The 25,482-nt window shown below is 42.5% G+C and overlaps 2 long non-coding RNA genes across 2 annotated transcripts; both read right to left on the reverse strand.

Moving 5' to 3' along the window:
• Positions 1 to 10,484: 10,484 nt before the first annotated feature.
• Positions 10,485 to 15,915, reverse strand: LOC129854786 (uncharacterized). The gene is made up of 7 exons (XR_008759376.1): positions 15,844 to 15,915; positions 15,480 to 15,509; positions 12,186 to 12,224; positions 12,036 to 12,086; positions 11,215 to 11,304; positions 10,900 to 10,934; positions 10,485 to 10,809 (listed from the first exon to the last, which is right to left on the reverse strand). It is a non-coding gene; the product is annotated as an uncharacterized LOC129854786 (long non-coding RNA).
• Positions 15,916 to 22,964: 7,049 nt separating this feature from the next.
• Positions 22,965 to 23,654, reverse strand: LOC129854787 (uncharacterized). The gene is made up of 3 exons (XR_008759377.1): positions 23,571 to 23,654; positions 23,256 to 23,290; positions 22,965 to 23,165 (listed from the first exon to the last, which is right to left on the reverse strand). It is a non-coding gene; the product is annotated as an uncharacterized LOC129854787 (long non-coding RNA).
• Between the last annotated feature and the right edge of the window lie 1,828 nt (positions 23,655 to 25,482).

Raw genomic sequence — 25,482 nt, forward strand, 5'->3', positions numbered from 1 at the left:
GAAAGTCTTAAAAACCTAACACTTATAAAAGTCTAACAATAACTCTGTGTAGTGTGGGACACTATAGAGACACTTTGATTGTTAAATTGAACTCTATTAAAGTTAACACTTGCAATTTTGTTGTGAGAATCCTTAGGCACCCAAAGCATTCAGTAAATTCATAAGAATAAAGAATCCCATAGCATTATGTTGTACATCATCCAGATAAAATGCATTTTAAATAGTCAAGTTCTAGCCACATTACCTTTGGTGATACCAGTATAGATGAGGAATATGGAGGGTCATACAGTGCAGAGGTCTATCTCTGCTTTTAAACAGTGTCAGTTGAGATTTCAGCCAACCAACATTGACCTGCTGTGACATCACTTAGCGAATGAGAATGTGGCTGTCTAGTCATGAGCTTTGGTAAATGACAGTGGTCAGATATAGTATAGCATTCATAACAGCAGAGAATGGCTATTTACACTGTCTGAAATAGTGCACACTTCAGCACATTTATTGGAAAGCACATCATATCTTATCACAAACAGGGAATATTATTTGGTAAATTTTAATTCAATCCAAATGCTGTCAGTGAATTTGCTTTATCGAATGATATTGTATGATATTGTACAGTCTTTAAGTGTGTAACCTGCTTGGTTGCTGTCATCTTTGACCTTCTTTCAAATCATCAACTGTATTGTTTTAATACTTTGAGTGTGTATGTAACAAGCTTTTAATTTCCCTTTGTGAAATTATAGTAAACAAACCATATTGTCACGTTCCTGACCTGTTTTCCTTTGTTTTGTATTCATTTTAGTTGGTCAGGGCGTGAGTTGGGTGGGTTTGTCTATGTTTTGTATTTCTATGTGGGGTTTTGTGTTCGGCCTGGTATGATTCTCAATTAGAGACAGGTGTGTATTGTTTGTCTCTAATTGAGAGTCATACAAAGGCAGCCAGGGTTTCACTGGTGTTTTGTGGGTGTTTGTTTCCTGTGTCAGTGGTTGGACCACACAGGACTGTTTTGAGGTATGTCACGTTTGTTGTTTTGTAGTTTGTAGTGTTTTCCTGTTATTTTCATTAAATCATGAACACTTACCTCTCCGCATCTTGGTCTGATCCATGCTCCTCCTCGTCTGAGGAGGAGAACGACATTGACTACCTTAACAGAAACACCCACCACAACAGGACCAAGCGGATTGAGGAAGGAAGGCAAGAACAACAGCAATGGGGAAAAGAGGAATGGACTTGGGAGGAGATTCTGGACGGAGAAGGACCCTGGGCAGAGCCAGAGGAGTGTCGCCGCCCCAAAGCGGAGCTGGAGGCAGCGAAAGCGGAGAGGAGGTTCTATGAGGCAAAAGCACGTAAGAGCGGCTGGAAGCCCGAGAGGCTCACCCAAAAATTTCTTGGGGGGGGGCTAAAGGGGAGTGTGGCGAAGCCGGGTTGGATACCTGAGCCAACTCCCCGGGCTTGCCGTGGAGTAAGAGGGCGTCGTACTGGTCAGACACCGTGTTATGCGGTAAAGCGCACGGTGTCCCCAGTACGCGTGCTTAGCCCAGTGCGGGCTATTCCACCTTGCCGCACTGGGAGGGCTAGGTTGGGCATCGAGCCGAATGCCATGAAGCCGGCCCAACGTATCTGGCCTCCAGTACGTCTCCTCGGGCCGGCGTACATGGCACCAGCCTTACAGGTGGTGTCCCCGGTTCGCCTGCATAGCCCAGTGCGGGCTATTCCACCTCGCCGCACTGGCAGGGCTACGGGGTTCATTCAACCTGGTAAGGTTGGGGAGGCTCGGTGCTCAAGAGCACGTGTCCTCCTTCACGGTCCGGTATATCCGGCGCCACCTTCCCACCCCAGCTCAGTACCACCAGTGCCTACACCACGCACCAGGCTTCCAGTGCATCTCCAGAGCCCTGTTCCTCCTCCACGTACTCTCCCTATGGTGCGTGTCTCCAGCCCAGTGCCTCCAGTTCCGGCACCACGCACCAAGCCTCCTGTGCGTCTCCAGAGCCCTGGACGCACTGTTCCTTCTCCCCGCACTCGCCCTGAGGTGCGTGCCCTCAGCCCGGTACCTCCAGTTCCGGTACCACGCACCAGGCCTAGAGTGCGCCACGAGAGTCCAGTGTGCCCTGTTCCTGTTCCCCGCACTCGCCCTGAGGTGCGTGCCCTCAGCCCGGTACCTCCAGTTCCGGTACCACGCACCAGGCCTATAGTGCGTCTCAGCCGGCCAGAGCCATCTGTCTGCCCAGCGCCGTCTGAGCCATCTGTCTGCCCAGCGCCGTCTGAGCCATCTGTCTGCCCAGCGCCGTCTGAGCCATCTGTCTGCCCAGCGCCGTCTGAGCCATCTGTCTGCCCAGCGCCGTCTGAGCCATCTGTCTGCCCAGCGCCGTCTGAGCCATCTGTCTGCCCAGCGCCGTCTGAGCCATCTGTCTGCCCAGCGCCGTCTGAGTCATCCGTCTGCCACGAGCCATTAGAGCCGCCCGTCTGTCCCGAGCCAGTAGAGCCGTCCGTCAGTCAGGAGCCGCTAGAGCCGTCCGTCAGTCAGGAGCTGCCAGAGACGCCCGCCAGTCAGGAGCTGCCAGAGACGCCCGCCAGTCAGGATCTGCCAGAGACGCCCGCCAGTCAGGAGCTGCCAGAGACGCCCGCCAGTCAGGAGCTGCCAGAGACGCCCGCCAGTCAGGAGCTGCCAGAGACGCCCGCCAGTCAGGAGCTGCCAGAGACGCCCGCCAGTCAGGAGCTGCCAGAGACGTCCGACAGTCCGGAGCTGCCCTACAGTCCGGAGCTGCCGTACAGTCCGGAGCTGCCGTACAGTCCGGAGCTGCCCTACAGTCCGGAGCTGCCCTACAGTCCGGAGCTGCCCTACAGTCCGGAGCTGCCACTCAGCCCGGACCTGCCGGAGTCCCTCAGCCAGGACCTGCCGGAGTCCCTCAGCCTGGACCTGCCGCCCCTTGTCCCGGTGCTGCTCCTTGTCCCGGTGCTGCCCCTTATCCCGGTGTTGCCCCTTGTCCCGGTGCTGCCCCTTGTCCCGGTGCTGCCCCTTGTCCCGGTGCTGCCCCTTGTCCCGGTGCTGCCCCTTGTCCCGGTGCTGCCCCTTGTCCCGGTGCTGCTCCTTGTCCCGGTGCTGCTCCTTGTCCCGGTGCTGCCCCTTATCCCGGTGTTGCCCCTTGTCCCGGTGCTGCCCCTTATCCCGGTGCTGCCCCTTATCCCGGTGCTGCCCCTTATCCCGGTGCTGCCCCTTCATTTAGGTGGGGTTAGTGGGAGGGTGGTCATTGGGAGGGGGATAAAGAAGCGGGGATTGATTATGGTGGGGTGGGGACCTCGTCCACCGCCAGAGCCGCCACCGTGGACAGACGCCCACCCAGACCCTCCCCTAGACTTTGTGCTGGTGCGCCCGGAGTTCGCACCTTAAGGGGGGGGTTCTGTCACGTTCCTGACCTGTTTTCCTTTGTTTTGTATTCATTTTAGTTGGTCAGGGCGTGAGTTGGGTGGGTTTGTCTATGTTTTGTATTTCTATGTGGGGTTTTGTGTTCGGCCTGGTATGATTCTCAATTAGAGACAGGTGTGTATTGTTTGTCTCTAATTGAGAGTCATACAAAGGCAGCCAGGGTTTCACTGGTGTTTTGTGGGTGTTTGTTTCCTGTGTCAGTGGTTGGACCACACAGGACTGTTTTGAGGTATGTCACGTTTGTTGTTTTGTAGTTTGTAGTGTTTTCCTGAAAATTTTAATTAAATCATGAACACTTACCTCTCCGCATCTTGGTCTGATCCATGCTCCTCCTCGTCTGAGGAGGAGAACGACATTGACTGCCATAACACATATTCAACAACAATTAATTGAATATTTTTTTAAACAATAACACAATGCAACATCAAGTATTCTGTAAGTTGGTAAAGTTTATTACCAATCCAAATGATAACACCATCGTGTTCGTGAGAGTCTCATCTTTGCATAGAGTGGTCATAATAGTTTTTTGGCCCAAACCTTGTCTCATGGTCTGACAAACACTGCTATTTGCTCTGTCACCTTTCACATCAGATGCAGAAGTGCGACGTCGATGGATGCAGTTGATTGAGACGCATCCAAATCTGATATCTCTAGCTTAAACTGACAGATTTTTATTTAACCGTGTTTTGTATGACACGTTTGTTCTCTGTTTTGCTCTCCACAAGTATCTTGGGGCTTGTCTGAAGTTGGTACAGCCAATCTGCCAACTTCTGTCTGCAGCGTTTGAACAATTTGGGCTACACACCTCAGTGGAAAAGTGAGACTCTCACAAACACGTACATGTTGGTTGTTTGGCTCTAGAACACCCAAAGGCCTCACAAGACTACTCTGAAGGTCCCCCGGTACCAGTTGAAAAAATGAATGGAAGCATACTGTATATTGAGACTGTTTAGTACCAAAAATAAGGGGTTAAATACATGTCAAAAATGTAATGAAAATTGGGCCGACACTTCAGAACTAACTTCCTTTCGATTATTTGGGAGGGACTATCTGTTGTTCAATGTAGTGAATCTGTTATGTGTTTGTAACGGCTAATAGCAGTTAGGCCAAAAATAATCAATCATAGGAGTGGCTGGAACGGAATCAATGGAACGGTATCGAACACATCAAACACGTTTTCCACTCCATTCTAGCCATTATTGTGAGCCGTCCTGAGCCTGAGAAGCCTCCTGAGCTGTGAATGTTCACGTGTATACTGTGGAGAAGTTTAACCTTGCGCAAGTTGATCCGATACTGTTGTTAAATTTGTGTATAGATGAGTCTACCTGAAGTGAAGGATGTATATTATGTCTTCATAAAACTAACAGCACAGAGTCATAGTATTCCACCTAATTACATTTACATTACATTACATTTAAGTCATTTAGCAGACGCTCTTATCCAGAGCGACTTACAAATTGGTGCATTCACCTTATGATATCCAGTGGAACAACCACTTTACAATAGTGCATCTAACTCTTTTAAGGGGGGGGGGGTTAGAAGGATTACTTTATCCTATCCTAGGTATTCCTTAAAGAGGTGGGGTTTCAGGTGTCTCCGGAAGGTGGTGATTGACTCCGCTGACCTGGCGTCGTGAGGGAGTTTGTTCCACCATTGGGGTGCCAGAGCAGCGAACAGTTTTGACTGGGCTGAGCGGGAACTGTACTTCCTCAGAGGTAGGGAGGCGAGCAGGCCAGAGGTGGATGAACGCAGTGCCCTTGTTTGGGTGTAGGGCCTGATCAGAGCCTGAAGGTACGGAGGTGCCGTTCCCCTCACAGCTCCGTAGGCAAGCACCATGGTCTTGTAGCGGATGCGAGCTTCAACTGGAAGCCAGTGGAGAGAGCGGAGGAGCGGGGTGACGTGAGAGAACTTGGGAAAGTTGAACACCAGACGGGCTGCGGCGTTCTGGATGAGTTGTAGGGGTTTAATGGCACAGGCAGGGAGCCCAGCCAACAGCGAGTTGCAGTAATCCAGACGGGAGATGACAAGTGCCTGGATTAGGACCTGCGCCGCTTCCTGCGTGAGGCAGGGTCGTACTCTGCGAATGTTGTAGAGCATGAACCTACAGGAACGGGTCACCGCCTTGATGTTAGTTGAGAACAACAGGGTGTTGTCCAGGATCACGCCAAGGTTCTTAGCACTCTGGGAGGAGGACACAATGGAGTTGTCAACCGTGATGGCGAGATCATGGAACGGGCAGTCCTTCCCCGGGAGGAAGAGCAGCTCCGTCTTGCCGAGGTTCAGCTTGAGGTGGTGATCCGTCATCCACACTGATATGTCTGCCAGACATGCAGAGATGCGATTCGCCACCTGGTTATCAGAGGGGGGAAAGGAGAAGATTAATTGTGTGTCATCTGCATAGCAATGATAGGAGAGACCATGTGAGGATATGACAGAGCCAAGTGACTTGGTGTATAGCGAGAATAGGAGAGGGCCTAGAACAGAGCCCTGGGGGACACCAGTGGTGAGAGCACGTGGTGCGGAGACAGATTCTCGCCACGCCACCTGGTAGGAGCGACCTGTCAGGTAGGACGCAATCCAAGCGTGGGCCGCGCCGGAGATGCCCAGCTCGGAGAGGGTGGAGAGGAGGATCTGATGGTTCACAGTATCAAAGGCAGCCGATAGGTCTAGAAGGATGAGAGCAGAGGAGAGAGAGTTAGCTTTAGCAGTGCGGAGCGCCTCCGTGACACAGAGAAGAGCAGTCTCAGTTGAATGACTAGTCTTGAAACCTGACTGATTTGGATCAAGAAGGTCATTCTGAGAGAGATAGCAGGAGAGCTGGCCAAGGACGGCACGTTCAAGAGTTTTGGAGAGAAAAGAAAGAAGGGATACTGGTCTGTAGTTGTTGACATCGGAGGGATCGAGTGTAGGTTTTTTCAGAAGGGGTGCAACTCTCGCTCTCTTGAAGACGGAAGGGACGTAGCCAGCGGTCAAGGATGAGTTGATGAGCGAGGTGAGGTAAGGGAGAAGGTCTCCGGAAATGGTCTGGAGAAGAGAGGAGGGGATAGGGTCAAGCGGGCAGGTTGTTGGGCGGCCGGCCGTCACAAGACGCGAGATTTCATCTGGAGAGAGACGGGAGAAAGAGGTCAAAGCATAGGGTAGGGCAGTGTGAGCAGAACCAGCGGTGTCGTTTGACTTAGCAAACGAGGATCGGATGTCGTCGACCTTCTTTTCAAAATGGTTGACGAAGTCATCAGCAGAGAGGGAGGAGGGGGGAGAAGGGGGAGGAGGATTCAGGAGGGGGGAGAAGGTGGCAAAGTGCTTCCTAGGGTTAGAGGCAGATGCTTGGAATTTAGAGTGGTAGAAATTGGCTTTAGCAGCAGAGACAGAAGAGGAGAATGTAGAGAGGAGGGAGTGAAAGGATGCCAGGTCCGCAGGGAGGCAAGTTTTCCTCCATTTCCGCTCGGCTGCCCGGAGCCCTGTTCTTATTGTGTAATTGTCTTATCCTCGCTATATGATAACATTTGAAACCTGACTTTGTTGATTTATTTTATTTTTTGTCTTGTTAACAAAAAAAAGTGACTTTTAAAATGACTTTATGATGATGATTTTACAGGCAACATATTCTCATCATTTATGTGTCCCTTAAGAACGTAGCATAAGCTCACTCCACAGCTAGCTTGAAATGTCACAGATGGAGTCATCCAATTGGTACCTTTTTGGTTGGCTCGAACGCTTAGAATGTTGTCAAGGAGGGTGGTCACGTGTGTAGCAAAGCAGAGGTCCCGAGTTCGAGCCAAGTATGAGCTGAATCAGGGGGAAGTGGTACCCACTTATCAAGCAGTGTGATGTCCGTAACACGGGTGTCCAAGTAAACTTTTTTATTTTGAAAATGTATTATTATGATTCATTTTTTAAATACATTTTCTCAGATTTTTGTGATATCCAATTAGTAGTTACGGTCTTGTCCCATCGCTGCAACTCCCGTGTGGACTAGGAAGGTCGAGAGCCATGCATCCTCCAAAACACAAACCCCGCAAAGCTTCGATGGGACAAGGATAACCCAGCTGGCCAAACCCTCCTCTTCCCGGGACAACGATTGGCAACGATTGCGCACTGCCTCATTGGTCTCCCGGTCGCGGACTGCTGCGACACAGGCTGGGATTGAACCAAGAGCTGTAGTAACGAAGCTAGCACTGAGATGCATTGCCTTAGACCTCTGCACCACTCGGGAGTCCCTCTGCACCACTCGGGAGTCTCACAGACACAAAATAATAGTTTTAGCACATTTTCTACATGTCTGTCATTTCTTACCCTGGTTCAACCTAGAAGCTACATCGGACTGCTGGGCTTTCATACATCTATGCAATTGCTGTAGAGAACAAACGATGCTGCTGAATAAAATAACAATATGTAAAATAATGGTTAAAAATTAAAACATAAAAATCTGGATTTAATATTTTAGGCTGTGTTAAGCTTATAAACCCAATTCAGATTACTTTTCATATCTCATCTTTTTTTCCCAGATTGTCCATGCTTAGCTTTGTGTTTCTGCGTTCCACCATTGGCAAAAGAGCTAATCTGATTGGTCAAAATACCATTTCGGGAAAAATAGAGGAATGTGGTGCAAACGCACTCATATGAGAATTGTGCGTTCAAACTGATGTAGCTTCTTGGTAATTCTTGAATTGCATTTATTATATGCTAAAAGGGTGTGATTAGCTAATCCTTTTCTTTAATATAGACCCATCCCCTGATAACAGTTTGGCACTGGAGAAAATGCTCAAGGTTCTTCTATATCTCTCTAATGAGTGATTTTGAAGGTGGTAACACCTATGACATAAAAATTAGGGACACATTATATTTGAAAAAAAATATTTGTTTGTTTTGATTGTTCTTTGATTGATCTATAGAATTATATTATTACAATGTGGTAATTGTATTTTTGTTGACACACATTGGGGAAAATATATATCAGATAGGCCCAATAATTGACAAAAGATCAGAATGTGGCTGCCTGTCTAAACGCACGTTTTAAGACACCTGATTGCAAAACTATGAATACAAAATTCACTCAAAAGTGTTTTGTCCCAGACTTTAATAACTATACCATATTAGCAATTTAACATCTGGTGGGAGTGAGCCAGATACAGTAGTTGCTGATGTTACAAGATTGTGTTAGCCTGCTAAGATAAAGGTAATAGTTTATGGAGCTAATACAATTCTTCAGGTATTAGCTAAGATTGCTTACTACCACATTACAATGGCAAACAATTGCTCAAGTGCCAGGGTTGAAATAGTATTTGAAATCTTTCAAACACTTTGAGCAATTGCTGAAGCCTGCCTAGAGATGCACTTTTGGGACAACAAAGTTGTGCCAGGCAAATTCAATCAAGCACAGATTGCTTATGTATAACAAAGATACTACACTCAGATCTCCTACTGCCATTATGGCCTTGATCAAAACATTTAACCCCTAAGCTGCTAAAAATGTGAAAATGTAAAAATGTTTAAAAAAATGTAAAAATGTGAATTTCTTTTTTATTTGAGGGAACTTTCATTATGGTTTAGAATAAATGTGTTATGAAGGTTGTTATAATGGGGTTGAGGTCAGGGCTCTGATCAGGCCAGTCAAGGCTGATTGTGCTCTATCTGAACTAAAATAGGGTGGATGTGGGGTCATACTCTTTGAAATGTTCAAACACATCCCCCCTAGTTCAAAGAGGTCCCTAGACATCAATCATCATGACAACTTCAAAGGCCTTATTTTCACACTCACTCTAAGGCGAGAGACCAGGAACAGGGTGCCCATATATGGGCATAAGCATGTGATCACTTCCCGCCAGGATGTCCTGACCGGATGCCCAAATATGGGCATGCACACGCCATCCGAACATAGGGTCATAAATCAAACGTTTGACGTGTGCCGTCTACTTTATTCTCTCTCTAAGGTGCGCAAAGCTCTTAGAGACTTACCCAGAAAGACTCACAGCTGTAATCACTGCAAAAGGTGATTCTAATATGTATTGACTCAGGGGTGTGAATACTTATGTAAACGAGATATTTCTGTATTTCATTTTCAATAAATTTGAAAACATTTCTAAAAACATAATTTCACTTTGTCATTATTAGGTATTCTGTGTCGATATATATTATAAAAATATATATTTAACCCATTTTGAATTCAGGCTGTATAATGTGGGGTATGACTACTTTCTGAAGGCACTGTATTAGGCCTGGTTTTAATACTTTAATATCCTTTCTGACTCCCTTGAGTTTATCACTGATCTGCAATTACTTGATAGGAAGCCTAAAAGCAAGAGCTCAGTGTCTTTCAACGTGGCACCATCATAGGATGCCACCTTTCCAACAAGTCAGTTAGTCAAATTTCTGCCCAGCTAGAGCTGCACCGGCCAACTGTAAGTGCTGTTATTGTGAAGTGGAAACCTCTAGGAGTAACAACGGCTCAGCCACGAAGTGGTAGGCCACACAAGCTCACAGAAAGGGACTGCCGAGTGCTGAGGTGCGTAGAGGGTAAAATTATTTCTTATTTGTTTATTTTGAAGGATAATCCGATTGAACCTGGCTTGTACTGTAGGACCCAGAAGACTTTCTTTTAGTTTGCAATTCTGTTTCTCTACAATACACAATATATATTTATGTCGATTTGGAGGCCTATGCCGTGAAATGTATTTTGGAGTGACATTCAATGCTTATTCTATAGTCAAAATATGATAATATAAAGCTTAGCAAAAGCAAAAGAAAAATGCTGTAAAATAGAATTTATTCCCTGTGATATGTCTGTTTAAATTCAAAACTTTTTAATATATTTTTTTTACTTTTATGGCCATGAAGCATTATTTCGCAGTAAAGTAAGAGGGAACTATAAACGAATGGACATTGTTATTATCAACAGATATCCATCGATACACACTGTCCACTTGAAATGAACATCTACAAATATTGTACTGTTAAAGAATAATTTAATAAAATTAACTGTTTAATCAAATAACTTATTCTACTCTTCAAATTCACACAAAGACGTTATACAGGGAAAACACTCAATGATTGCTTGTAAACATACTTTAATTGCCTTTACTAAAATACACGGCTTAAATTAAATGTAGCAAAGAAAAGATTGTAAGGCAGATAATGTCCACCCATACTCTCTATTGCCTACTGTAATATCAATGATGCATGCTTATTATACTCATTACAATAACTTTCACTAGAAACTTCAAGGGGATAAACTCTAAAGGGACAGTAGATTAACAGTGCACTCTACATTGATACTCATAACCATACTACTGTAAATACCCCAATTAATATCAAAAGGCCATATTGAAGCAACAAATCATCTGGTCTTCTCTGGGTCGGCAGACTTTGTACTTCCTTCAAGCTGGTAACTAAAAGAACAGCAGGAATAATGTAATGAACAAAATATATTGTGTCTTCATTTTGTTGTCAAAGGACTTTACAGCATAATTATGACTTACATTCAGTTTCCATTCTATGGTTGCACATGAGGTACCTGTAGACCAAGAAAAATGTCACTGTCATTCTTGGATTCCCCCTAAGCTATAGAGAACATCTTGTAAAAGAGTAGGTAGAAAAAACATGAATCACTTGAACACTATGTTCAGGAAAGGAGTTGTATTTCAGTCAAAAGTTCACTGTCATTGTTGTATTTCTTAAACTACAGATGACATACAGTAAAAGAGTAGGAGAAAAGAAGGTAAATCATTTCCAAATGATGTTCAGCAAAGGAGTTGTAGATATAGTTATGAAGGATAGAGTTCTAGCTTTTCAACCTGGCCTGTCTGCACTGTCTGCTCCTGCTGAGCTGGCTGCAAAGGATCCTGGGAATGAGGAAGCTGGGAGTTGTATGGTGGGAATGGGATCTGCAGAAAAAAGAGCACTTGTAGTCTTGGACACCAGAGCGGTGGTTTCCAAACTTTTTGCATCTGGGACACCTTTTGTGATAACAAATTCATGAGGGACCCCCTCATAACAGTAGAACACAACTCTTACTTTAGAGTTCAATACAAATAGCATACAAGCAGTTTTACTATGACTTCTGCAGTGTATGGCCGGACTAAGTCTCTGACTCTGGAAATAACATTTTAAAGTCCCCCACGTTGCATGTTGCAGTTTTAAAGTTAATTTCCTGCAACTCTGAAAATGTTTCTTTGGGGCAGGAATAACATTTAGCAATTGTAAAGCTTAATTTACAGTGAATTATGTTCAAAACAAACATTTAGGGGAATATAAGTTGAATTTAGTTGAACATTTTTATAATTGATGACCACTGTGGATACCAATATCCCTGTGAGCCTCCCAGGCCCATGTTGTGCATATAAGGCCAAAGAACATCAATTGTGGCGTAATAATATTACATTGCATTGTATTGCACCCTCTAAACTCTTTCCACTGATCCTTTCTCCAAAATGTGTTTCTTCCGTTGTTGCTTGCAATATTCATAAAAATAAAAGATGTATTAAAATCGTATATATTTTGAGATTTGGCCGCAATACCCCACTTTTCCCCCTGCTCTATAGCATCTGTAGTCAAGAAAACGTGTACATATTTGCACCCATTACAATAACTAAAGGTCAAGAAAGGGATGTCCTACATTGGGCATTGGCTGTGGCACAGGTTGTGGTTGATTTTCATATGGGAACAGCTGTGAAAAGACAAAACAAAAATAAAGCAAAAAGATACATAAATTCCAACATCAATCCGAATTTTTTTTTGTTTTTGACCGATTAAACGTTGTACTCACGTTTGGAATCGGTGGCATCTGAGGGATATTTGGCATCATCTAAAACAAAAACAAATATCTCAAACTTCCTTTAACCTGTTTGGGCTGCAGGGGCAGTATTGAGTAGCCAGATAAAAGGTGCCCATTTCAAACGTCCTCGTACTCAATTCTTGCTCAAACAATATGCATATTATTATTACTATTGGATAGAAAACACTCTCTAGTTTCTAAAACCGTTTGAATTATATCTGTGAGTGAAACAGAACTCATTCTGCAGCAAACTTCCTGACAGGAAGTCGAAAGTCTGAAATTGAGGCTCTGTTCCAGGGGCTGCCTATTAAAGCCCTTGTCATTTATTAGTTTAGATGCACTTCATACGTCTTCCACTAGATGTCGACAAGGAATGAGAGAAGAAATGGACTGTGTAACTTGATCTGGACTCGAATTACAGCTCATGGAATGACGTGTCCTTCATTTCCTGTTTTCAGGAAGGCGCGAAGAGAGACATGGATTTGCCTTCTGTTTAGCTTCCGTTATAGGCGACTAATATCTCCGGCTTTGATTTTATTTGATACATGTGACCATATCATCGTAAAGTATGTTTTTTCAATATAGTTTCATCAGATTATTGAAAATTTTTCGGGAGTTTTGCCGTGTTCCGTTCTCTTCCGTTTGTTGACATGGAGAGCGTCGTGCCACCTGGCTAGTGTGCTTGCTGAATCGAGAGGGATAATGGACGTTCTAAATCCAAACAACGATTGTTCCCGACAAAGGACCCCTTGTACAACATTCTGATGGAAGATCAGCAAAAGTAAGAAACATTTTATGATGCTATTTCATATATCTGTCGTACATGTGAACTAGTCGCCGACGCCCAACGTTTGGGTACTCTAGCTATACCGAAGCTGTATATCGTAATGAAGTTATTTTTAGAATTCTAAAACTGCGATTTCATTAAGAACTAATGGATCTATCATTTCCTATACAACATGTATTTTTTAGTTATATTTATGAATAGCTATTTGGTCAGAATATGTGTGTCATAAAAAGTGTCAGAAAAATATCCGGATGTTGTGGGAAAAAGTTAGTACAATGTGTAACCACTGATTTCAGCTCTAAATATGCACATTTTCGAACAAAACATAAGTGTATGTATAACCTGATGTTATAGGACTGTAATCTGATGAAGAATATCAAGGTTAGTCAAAAAATATATATATTTTACTGGTTTGTTACGATCGCTAACTTTTGCTACGCTAACTTTTCGCTAACTTTTGGATTGTCTTTCTGGCTATTGTGGTAAGCTAATATAACGCTATATTGGGTTTTCGCTGTAAAACACTTAATAAATCGGAAATATTGGCTGGAATCACAAGATGCCTGTCTTTCATTTGCTGTACACTATGTATTTTTCAGAAATGTTTTATGATGAGTAATTAGGTATTTGACGTTGGTGTCTGTAATTATTATGGCTGCTTTCGGTGCAATTTCTGATTGTAGCTGCAATGTAAACTATGAGTTATACCTGAAATATGCACATTTTTCGAACAAAACATAGATTTATTGTATAACATGTTATAAGACTGTCATCTGATGAAGTTGTTTGTTGGTTAGTTTGGTTGGTTCTTGGTTAGTTAGGTTGGCTTTGTGCATGCTACCTGTGCTGTGAAAAATGTCTGTCCTTTTTTGTATTTGGTGGTGAGCTAACATAAATATACCTGCTGTTTTCGCTGTAAAACATTTTAAAAATCGGACATGTTGGCTGGATTCACAAGATGTGTACCTTTCATTTGCTGTATTGGACTTGTTAATGTGTGAAAGTTAAATATTTAAAAAATATATATTTTGAATTTCGCGCCCTGCACTTGAAGTGGCTGTTGTTATAAGTGTACCGACGCCAGGCTGCAGCCATAAGAAGTTCCTTTAAAGACAGAATGGATTAACTAAGATACAAATGTTTACACCAGATTAAACATATTATTTATATTTAACTTGATATATCCAGGTCAGACTATGTGTATGCGTTTATTTGTAAATGTACACTATGTACACATGCTAAAAGTAAGGTAGGAGGTGGGCAGAAAACTGAGTGTGTCATTGCAGCAAAGTATTTATAAACTACAAATCAGATCTCAAAAAGTTTTTGTTCATTTTTGTTATATTTTCGAATCAATAGGCCATAATTGATTATGGCCCAATATGCCCTTGTAACCGATGTGAAATGGCTAGCTAGTTAGCGGTGGTGCGCGCTGAAAGCGTTTCAATCGGTGACGTCACTCGCTTTGAGACTTTGAAGTAGTGGTTCCCATTGCTCTGAAAGGGCTGCGGCTTTTGTGGAGCAATGGGTAACGATGCTTCGTGGGTGACTGTTGTTGATGTGTGCAGAGGGTCCCGAGGGGACGGACTAAAGTTATACTGATACACCTGGCGTTTAAGGAGCTTTTCATTTTGGTAATTTTGCCTAAAAACCTTTAGAACTACCTAAAGAAAAATCAAAAAGGAACTCTGTATCTTTGCCCAGTCTAGCAAGAGTGGCCAAAACGATGTTCAGCATCCCCAGTAGCTCTGCAAGTGTGGAGATGACATTCTCCGCTACTGGCCTGCTCTCCACGCACCATTGCATGAGCCTGAAGCCACAGACTGGCCAAACATGTGTTTCAAAAAACGAATTCAAAGGCAGTAATAAGTAATTTCTCATTTAATTTGTAATTAATTCTGAGTAAGTCACAGCCTATATGCGCAATGTATAGGCCACAAGATTTAATATAACGAAATGTTGTTTAAATGCTGAGTGCTTTATGTCCGTACCACACTACTCTGTCGCACTCCTAAATACTTCAAAATGTATATATTTGAAAGCTGTAGCCTGGAAATAATTGAAATAATCTAGCCTAAATAATATATTTTAGGCTCCCTGTCTGGCTCTTGACCTATTTACAGTGTTTATATGCTGTTTAATATGTGGCCTACTTTAAATGATTTTAATTTCTTACATTCACCTTTTCATGTTTATTCAAATCATTTTCATTAAAATCATTTGATTGGGTTTCAATACTTCAAAACGAAATGGTAGGTCCAGGTAGTCACAAAAATGAATGGGTGTTGGTTAAAACATTTTTTTTTCTTGTGAGTGCAGAGCGAATTTTAGCAGAGAGAGTGTTGGAAAGGACTTGGAGTACAGGAGTTGTGCGTGAGCACCGCTCTATGAGCGATGCCCTGGATTTCAAACCGCTCAATTCTGCTCACCTACTCTGATCCAGGTCCCACTGAAATAAAATGAATGGTTGTAAACAAGTAAATGATATCAGGATTTACCTTTTGCTGCACAAAGTCATAGGGGTAGTACTTTAATATGGGGAAAAAAGAAACAGAGAAACAATCATTAAACTACTGCAGTATAGATAAAATACATTCAATGTGATCTGTGCTTGAGTAAGATATTCAATGGATGGGTTCTCTTACAAAACACATACAGTATAACAACCCTCATTTCCTGCTGTGCAATTTGGAATGTACCATGTCATAACTTTACCAACTTAAAGTCATGAGTCAACTGAACTTAAATAGTGCCTATCACATTTCATATAGCTGTAATTAAAGAGGGAGATTTCTTCACATACTACTACAACACCTATAATTCTGAGGAGGGATAAGTAACTCAACTTGAGACAACACTTACAATTTCTACACTCTTTCTTCCCGGGGCCTTAGGTAGGGAATATTTGATGAAGCCTTGAGAGGGATAGGACTGCTGAAAGAAAAGAGAGGGGAAAGTTAAAATGAATGTTCAATGTGGCGGATGGTTGATATATTAAAGAAGGTGAAGTATGTTTTAGTAGTATCTATAGTATTTACTGGTCCATTGATCTGGTCACCATTAGACATGCCAGGAAAACTCTGTGGAAACACCTGTAAAATATAATATAAAACAAACAAAACAGTTACACATTACAAATAAATGAAATGACTGTACTATGTAATTAAGAAAAAACTCCAGTGTAACTGCTAAAGTTCAAGATGATTACTCATCACAGTCTGAATTAAATAGGCAAGTGATAAGTCAAGTGAAAGTACATAAGTAAGTAATAACTTAAGTAATTGCTAAGTAGGTCATTAAGTCACTAAAGAGACAATACTTTGATCATATCATTATAGAGAGTTCTTATAGAGGTCTCATAGTGAAGATGATATAAGAGCGTACTATTTCCATGCTGACAGGGCCGTTGAGTCCAGGCTGAGGGTAAGGCTGGCCTGCTGGGTAGAGGAAATCATTCACCTGGGGATTAAACACTTGGGTCAAAGGTCAAACAAACAAAAATTTCCTCATAAATTAATTTCAGTACTTAATCTTCTCATGTTATGTTTTGTTTCGTTCTATGTTTAACCACACCTAAGAAAGAAGGTGACCAACAGAATGCAGTAGAATATTACAATATGCATTTGTTCTTACTTGTGTGGGTGGTCCTGATTGCCTTGGACCCCCATAGTGAGGCAAGTAATTGAAGAAAGGTCGACTCTGTGAATATTGAACAAATACTAAACAATCACAATTTTGACGAAGCCATGGTCAATTTAAAGAAATGACAGACTGTTGACAGAAAATAATTGGAAAATGAGACGTGAATAATGTGCTCTGGACTTAACACCCAACTAAGTTATTTTAAGTCCAGATTCTGGAAATAGATCATGATACGCTTGGAAAGTAAAGACGTCATATAATATCAAAAGGTAATTAACTAATAGGCTAAGTGAATTGTTTTGCCCCACAGTTAGTCAAGACAATTAGCTAGCCAGTTCAAAGTATTAAGAGTTAGTAAACAATTGCTTATAAACTAGCTACCGTAGCGATCATATGTCATTAACCTGTCTCCAAAAATGAAAAAGGTGTCTCCAGTTGTGTTTACATTTTTTCCATTGTGACGCGCACCCTTGTGTATCCGCTTTCTATCCATATTCAAATTCCTATTCTTGAGAAATACAGTAGTAAAGTTTTCCTTGCCCATTTTTTCAAACTTACCGGAGCAGCAGATATTGAGCTGGCCAAACAAAGGCACATAATGGTGATCTTCATTTTCAAAGGAGAACCTTGTACATGGAAGAGAGGTATAATGTTAAGTTAACACCCTCCAGTGTCGAAAAGTAGTCAACTCTATTACATAAGACACATTTTAACACTGAACACCAGTGTTGTTGAATGCCTGCAACAATAACCAGTGTTGTCCAGTGTTCACTTTTAACATGTTGCTTACAGAAATTCTGTGAAAGTCTTAAAAACCTAACACTTATAAAAGTCTAACAATAACTCTGTGTAGTGTGGGACACTATAGAGACACTTTGATTGTTTGATTGTTAAATTGAACTCTATTAAAGTTAACACTTGCAATTTTGTTGTGAGAATCCTTAGGCACCCAAAGCATTCAGTAAATTCATAAGAATAAAGAATCCCATAGGATTATGCTGTACATCATCCAGATAAAATGCATTTTAAATAGACAAGTTCTAGCCACATTACCTTTGGTGATACCAGTATAGATGAGGAATATGGAGGGTCATACAGTGCAGAGGTCTATCTCTGCTTTTAAACAGTGTCATTTGAGACTTCAGCCAACCAACATTGACCTGCTGTGACATCACTTAGCGAATGAGAGTGTAGCTGTCTAGTCGTGAGCTTTGGTAAATGACAGTGGTCAGATATAGTATAGTAATCATAATAGCAGAGAATGGCTATTTACACTGTCTGAAATAGTGCACACTTCAGCACATTTATTGGAAAGCACATCATATCTTATCACAAACAGGGAATGTTATTTGGTAAATTTTAATTCAATCCAAATGCTGTCAGTGAATTTGCTTTAGCGAATGATATTGTATGATATTGTACAGTCTTTAAGTGTGTAAACTGCTTGGTTGCTGTCATCTTTGACCTTCTTTCAAATCATCAACTGTATTGTTTTAATACTTTGAGTGTGTATGTAACAAACTTTTTTACTTTCCCTTTGTGAAATTATAGTAAACAAACCATATTCAACAACAATTAATTGAATATTTTTTAAAACAATAACAAATGCAACATCAAGTATTCTGTAAGTTGGTAAAGTTTATTACCAATCCAATTGATAACACCATTGTGTTCGTGAGAGTCTCATCTTTGCATAGAGTGGTCATAATAGTCTTTAGGCCAAACCTTGTCTCATGGTCTGACAAACACTGCTATTTGCTCTGTCACCTTTCACATCAGATGCAGAAGTGCGACGTCGATGGATGCAGTGGATTGAGACGCATCCAAATCTGATATCTCTAGCTTAAACTGACAGATTTTTATTTAACCGTGTTTTGTATGACAAGTTTGTTCTCTGTTTTGCTCTCCACAAGTATCTTGGGGCTTGTCTGAAGTTGGTACAGCCAATCTGCCCACTTCTGTCTGCAGCATTTGAACAATTTGGGCTACACACCTCAGTGGAAAGGTGAGACTCTCACAAACACGTACATGTCGGTTGTTTGGCTCTAGAACACCCACAGGCCTCACAAGACTACTCTGAAGGTCCCCCGGTACCAGTTGAAAAAATGAATGGAAGCATACTGTATGTTGAGACTGTTTAGTACCAAAAATAAGGGGTTAAATACATGTCAAAAATGTTCTAAAAATTGGGCCAACACTTCAGATGATTGATTATTATTATTTTGATTATTTGGGAGGGACTATCTGTTGTTCAATGTAGTGAACCTGTTATGTGTTTGTAACGGCTAATAGCAGTTAGGCAAAAAAAAATCAATCATAGGAGTGGCTGGAACGGAATCAATGGAATGGTATCGAACACATCAAACACGTTTTCCACTCCATTCTAGCCATTATTGTGAGCCGTCCTGAGCCTGAGAAGCCTCCTGAGCTGTGAATGTTCACGTGTGTACTGTGGAGAAGTTTAACCTTGCGCAAGTTGATCCGATACTGCTGTTAAATTTGTGTATAGATGAGTCTACCTGAAGTGAAGGATGTATATTATGTCTTCACAAAACTAACAGCACAGAGTCATAGTATTCCACCTAATTGTCTTATCCTCATTATATGATAACATTTGAAACCTGACTTTGTTGATTTTTTTTATTATTTGTCTTGTTAACAAAAAAAAGTGACTTTTAAAATTACTTTATGATGATGATTTTACAGGCAACATATTCTCATCATTTATGTGTCCCTTAAGAACGTAGCATAAGCTCACTCCACAGCTAGCTTGAAATGTCACGGATGGAGCCATCCAATTGGTACCTTTTTGGTTGGCTCGAACGCTTAGAATGTTGTCAAGGAGGGTGGTCACGTGTGTAGCAAAGCAGATGTCCCGAGTTCGAGCCAAGTATGAGCTGAATCGGGGGGAAGTGGTACCCACTTATCAAGCAGTGTGATGTCCGTAACACGGGGGTCCAAGTAAAATTTTTGATTTTGAAAATGTATTATTTTTATTATAAATACATTTTATCCAGATTTATGTGATATCCAATTAGTATTTACAGTCTTGTCCCATCACTGCAACTCCTGTGTGGACTCGGGAGCGGCGAAGCTCGAGAGCCATGCATCCTCCAAAACACAAACGCCGCAAAGCTTCGATGGGACAAGGATAACCCAGCTGGCCAAACCCTCCTCTTCCCGGGACGACGATTAGCCAATTGTGCGCTGCCTCATTGGTCTCCCGGTCGTGGACTGCTGCGACAGAGGCTGGGTTCGAACCAAGATCTGTAGTAACGCAGCTAGCACTGAGATGCATTGCCTTTGACCTCTGCACCACTCGGGAGGCCCGGGTATCACAGACACGAAATAATAGTTTTAGCACATTTTCTACATGTCTGTCATTTCTTACCCAGGTTCTACCTAGAAGCTTCATCGGACCCCTGTGCTTTCATACATCTATGCAATTGCTGTAGAGAACAAACGATGATGCTGAATAAAATAACAATATGTAAAATAATGGTTAAATATAAAAACATAAAAATCTGGAAGTAATATTTTAGGCTGTGTTAAGCCTATAAACCCAATACAGATTTCTTTTCATATCTTATCTTTTTTTCCCCAGATTGTCCATGCTTAGCTTTGTGTTTCTGCGTTCCACTATTGGCAAAAGAGCTAATCTGATTAGTCAAAATACCATTTCGGAAAAAAAAGAGGAATTGGGTGCAAACGCACTCATATGAGATTTGTGCGTTCACACTGATGTAGCTTCTTGTTAATTCTTGAATTGCATTTATGATATGCTAAAAGGGTGTGATTAGCTAATCCTTTTCTTTAATATAGACCCATCCCCTGATAACAGTTTGGCACTGGAGAAAATGCTCAAGGTTCTTCTATATCTCTCTAATGAGTGATTTTGAAGGTGGTAACACCAATGACATAAAACTTAGGGACGTTATATTTGAAAAAAAGATTTTTTAATAGCCTTATTTGTTTTGATTGTTCTTTGATTGATCTATACAATTATATTATTACAATGTGGTAATTGTATTTTTGTTGACACACATTGGGGGAAATATATATCAGATAGGCCCAATAATTGACAAAAGATCAGAATGTGGCTGCCTGTCTAAACGCACGTTTTAAGACACCTGTTTGCAAAACTATGAATACAAATTCACTGAAAAGTGTTTTGTCCCAGACTATTAACTATACCATATTAGCAATATAACATCTGGTGGGAGTGAGCCAGATACAGTTGTTGCTGATGTTACAAGATTGTGTTAGCCTGCTAAGATAAAGGTAATAGTTTATGGAGCTAATACAATTCTTCAGGTATTAGCTTAGATTGCTTACTACCACATTACAATGGCAAACAATTGCTCAAGTGCCAGGGTTGAAATAGTATTGGAAATCTTTCAAACACTTTGAGCAATTGCTGAAGCCTGCCTAGAGATGCACTTTTGGGACAACAAAGTTGCGCCAGGCAAATGCAATCAAGCACAGATTGCTTATGTATAACAAAGATATTACACTCAGATCTCCTACTGCCATCATGGCCTTGATCAAAACATTTAACCCCTAAGCTGCTAAAAATGTGAAAATGTAAAAATGTAAAAAAAAATGTAAAAATGTGAATTTCTTTTTTATTTGAGGGAACTTTCATTATGGTTTAGAATAAATGTGTTATGAAGGTTGTTATAATGGGGTTGAGGTCAGGGCTCTGATCAGGCCAGTCAAGTTCTTCCACACCGATCTCGACAAACGATGTCTGTATGGACCTCTCTTTGAGCACGGGGTCATTGTCATTCTAAACAGGAAAGGGCCTTTTCCAAACTGCTGCCATAAAGTCGGAAGCACAGAATCGTCTAGAATGCCATTGAATGCAATAGTGTTAAGATTTCCCTTCACTGGAACTAAGGGGCCTAGCCCTTCCCATGAAAAACAGCCACAGGCCATTATTCTTCATCCACCAAACTTTACAGTTGGCACTATGCATTGGGGCAGGTAGCGTTCTCTAGCATCCGCCAAACCCAGATTCGTCCGTCGGACAGCCAACTGGTGAAGCGTGAATCATCACGGACTCTCCAGAGTCCAATGGCGCAGAGCTTTACACAACTCCAGCTGACGCTTGGCATTGCGCATGGTGTGATGCTGCTTGGCCATGGAAACCCATTTCATGAAGCTACCGAGGAACAGTTCTTGTGCTGACGTTGCTTCCAGAGACAGTTTGGAACTCGGTATTGAATGTTGCAACCGAGGACAGAAGATTTTGCGCTATGCGCATCAGTGTGGCACCATCATAGGATGCCACCTTTCCAACAAGTCAGTTTGTCAAATTTCTGCCCAGCTAGAGCTGCACCGGCCAACTGTAAGTGCTGTTATTGTGAAGTGGCGACCTCTAGGAGTAACAACTGCTCAGCCACGAAGCTGTAGGCCACACAAGCTCACAGAAAGGGACCGCCGAGTGCTGAGGTGCGTAGAGGGTAAAAATCATCTGTCCTCGGTTGCAACACTCATTACCGACTTCCAAACTACCTCTGGAAGCAATGCCAGAATGGGTTTCCATGGCCAAACAGCTGCACACAAGCCTAAGATCACCATACGCAATGCCAAGCGTCGTTTTGAGTTTTGTAAAGCTCGCCGCCATTGGACTCTGGAGCAGTGGAAACGCGTTCTCTGGAGTGATGAATCACGCTTCACCATCTGGCAGTCTGACGGACGGATCTGGGTTTGGCGAATGCCAGGACAACGTTACCTGCCCCAAAGCTAGGTCCAGACGAGCAGGTGTGCACATACTTCTGGTCATGTAGTGTACTTGTTGGTAATGTTTCTCTTATTTGTTTATTTTGTAGGATCATCCGATTGAACCTGGCTGCTACTGTAGGACCCAGAAGACTTTCTTTTAGTTTGCAATTCTGTTACTCTACAATACACAATATATATTTATGTCGATTTGGAGGCCTATGCAGTGAAATGTATTTTGGAGTGACATTATTCTATAGTCAAAATATGATAATATAAAGCTTAGCAAAAGAAAAAGAAAAATGCTGTGAAATAGAATTTATTCCCTGTGATATGTCTGTTTAAATTCAAAACTTTTTAATATATTTTTTACTTTTATGGCCATGAAGCATTACAGTTACTGGTTTCTCCTTTCGCAGTAAAGTAAGAGGGAACTATAAACGAATGGACATTGTTATTATCAACAGATATCCATCGATCCGCACTGTCCACTTGAAGTGAACATCTACAAATACTGTACTGTTAAAGAAGTGTTTAATAAAATTAACTGTTTAATCAAATAACTTATTCTACTCTTCAAGTTCACACAAAGACGTTATACAGGGAAACACTCAATGTTTGCTTGTAAACATACTTTAATTTCCTTTCCTAAAATACACGGCTTAAATTAAATAAGTAGATCACCAGTGCAGTCTACATTGATACTCATAACCATACTACTGTAAATACCCCAATTAATATCAAAAGGCCATATTGAAGCAGCAAATCATCTGGTCTTCTCTGGGTCGGCAGACTTTGTACTTCCTTCAAGCTGGTAACTAAAAGAACAGCAGGAATAATGTAATGAACAAAACATATTGTGTCTTCATTTTGTTGTCAAAGGACTTTACAGCATAATTAAGACTTACATTCAGTTTCCATTCTATGGTTGCACATGAGGTACCTGTAGACCAAGAAAAATGTCACTGTCATTCTTGGATTCCCCCTAAGCTATAGAGAACATCTTGTAAAACAGTAGGTAAAAAAAACATGAATCACTTGAACACTATGTTCAGGAAAGGAGTTGTATTTCAGTCAAAAGTTCACTGTCATTGTTGTATTCCTTAAACTACAGATGACATATAGTAAAAGAGTAGGAGAAAAGAAGGTAAATCATTTCCAAATGATGTTCAGCAAAGGAGTTGTAGATATAGTTATGATAGATAGAGTTCTAGCTTTCCAACCTGGCCTGTCTGCACTGTCTGCTCCTGCTGAGCTGGCTGCAAAGGATCCTGGGAATGAGGAAGCTGGGAGTTGTATGGTGGGAATGGGATCTGCAGAAAAAAGAGCACTTGTAGTCTTGGACACAAACTTTTTGCGTCTGGGACACCTTTTGTGAAAACAAATTCATGAGGGAACCCCTCATAACAGTAGAACACAACTCTTACTGTAGAGTTCAATACAAATAGCATACAAGCAGTTTTACTATGACTTCTGCAGTGTATGGCCGGACTAAGTCTCTGATCCTGGAAATAAAATGTTAAAGTCCCCCACTTTGCATGTTGCAGTTTTAAAGTTAATTTCCTGCAACTCTGAAAATGTTTCTTTGGGGCAGGGATAACAATTTGGGGCAGGGATTTGCAATTGTAAAGCTTAAATTACAGTGAATTATGTTCAAAACAAACATTTAGGGGAATACAAGAAGAATTTAGTTGAACATTTTTATAATTGATAACCACTGTGGATACCAATATCCCTGTGAGCCTCCCAGGCCCATGTTGTGCATATAAGGCCAAAGAACATCAATTGTGGCGTAATAATATTACATTGCATTGTATTGCACCCTCTAAACTCTTTCCACTGATCCTTTCTCCAAAATGTTTTTCTTCCGTTGTTGCTTGCAATATTCATAAAAATAAAAGATGTATTAAAATCGTATATATTATGAGATTTGGCCGCAATACCCCACTTTTCCCCCTGCTCTATAGCATCTGTAGTCAAGGAAACGTGTACATCTTTGCACCCTGTCACGTTCCTGACCTATTTATGTTAGTTGTTATGTGTGTTAGTTGGTCAGGACGTGAGGTTGGGTGGGCATTCTATGTTTTCTGTTTCTGTGTTGTTTTCGGTTTCCCTTCTTCACCAATAAAAGGAGATGGCTTATTTTCCTAAAGCTGCGTTTTGGTCCGTCAATCCACCACACGATCGTGACAGAATCACCCACCACTCCAGAGCCAAGCAGCGGAGGCAAGGGAAAGCTCGACAGGGCAACAAGGATTTCTGGACTTGGGAGGAAATATTGGACGGGAGAGGTCCATGGGCACAGCAGGGAGAATATCGCCGTCCCAAAGCTGAGCTGGAGGCACGGAGGAGAGCAGAGGCTACCGGAGAGAGGAACCGGAGCTATGAGGGAACGCGTCTGGCACGGAAGCCAAAAAAGCCCGTAAGTAATTCCCAAAAATTTCTTGGGGGGGGGCTAAGAGGTAGTGGGCCAAGGGCAGGTAGGAGACCTGCGCCCACTTCCCAGGCTTACCGTGGAGAGCGGGAGTACGGGCAGGCGCCGTGTTACGCAGTAGAGCGCACGGTGTCTCCTGTACGAGTGCATAGCCCAGTGCGGGTTATTCCACCTCCCCGCACTGGTAGGGCTAGATTGGGTATTGAGCCAGGTGTCATGAGGCCGGCTCAACGCGTCTGGTCTCCAGTGCGTCTCCTCGGGCCGGCATACATGGCACCTGCCTTACGCATGGTTTCCCCGGTTCGCCTACATAGGCCGGTGCGGGTTATTCCACCTCCCCGCACTGGTCGGGCAACCGGGAGCATTCAACCAGGTAAGGTTGGGCAGGCTCAATGCTCAAGAGTGCCAGTACGTCTCCACGGTCTGGTATTTCCGGCACCACCTCCCCTCCCCAGCCTAGTACCTACAGTGTCTACACTACGCACTAGGCTACCAGTGCGTATCCTGAGCCCTGTTCCTCCTCCACGCACTCTCCCTGTAGTGCGTGTATCTAGCCCGGTGCCTCCAGTTCCGGCCCCACGCACTAAGCTACCAGTGCGTCTCCAGAGCCCTGTACAAACTGTATCTTCTCCCCCTACTAATCCTGATGTGCTTGTCCTCAGCCCGGCGTCACCAGTGCCGGTACCACGCATCAGTTATAG

The sequence above is a fragment of the Salvelinus fontinalis genome, chromosome 5 (genome assembly GCF_029448725.1).
Source record: "Salvelinus fontinalis isolate EN_2023a chromosome 5, ASM2944872v1, whole genome shotgun sequence".
Classification (NCBI taxonomy): Eukaryota; Metazoa; Chordata; class Actinopteri; order Salmoniformes; family Salmonidae; genus Salvelinus; species Salvelinus fontinalis.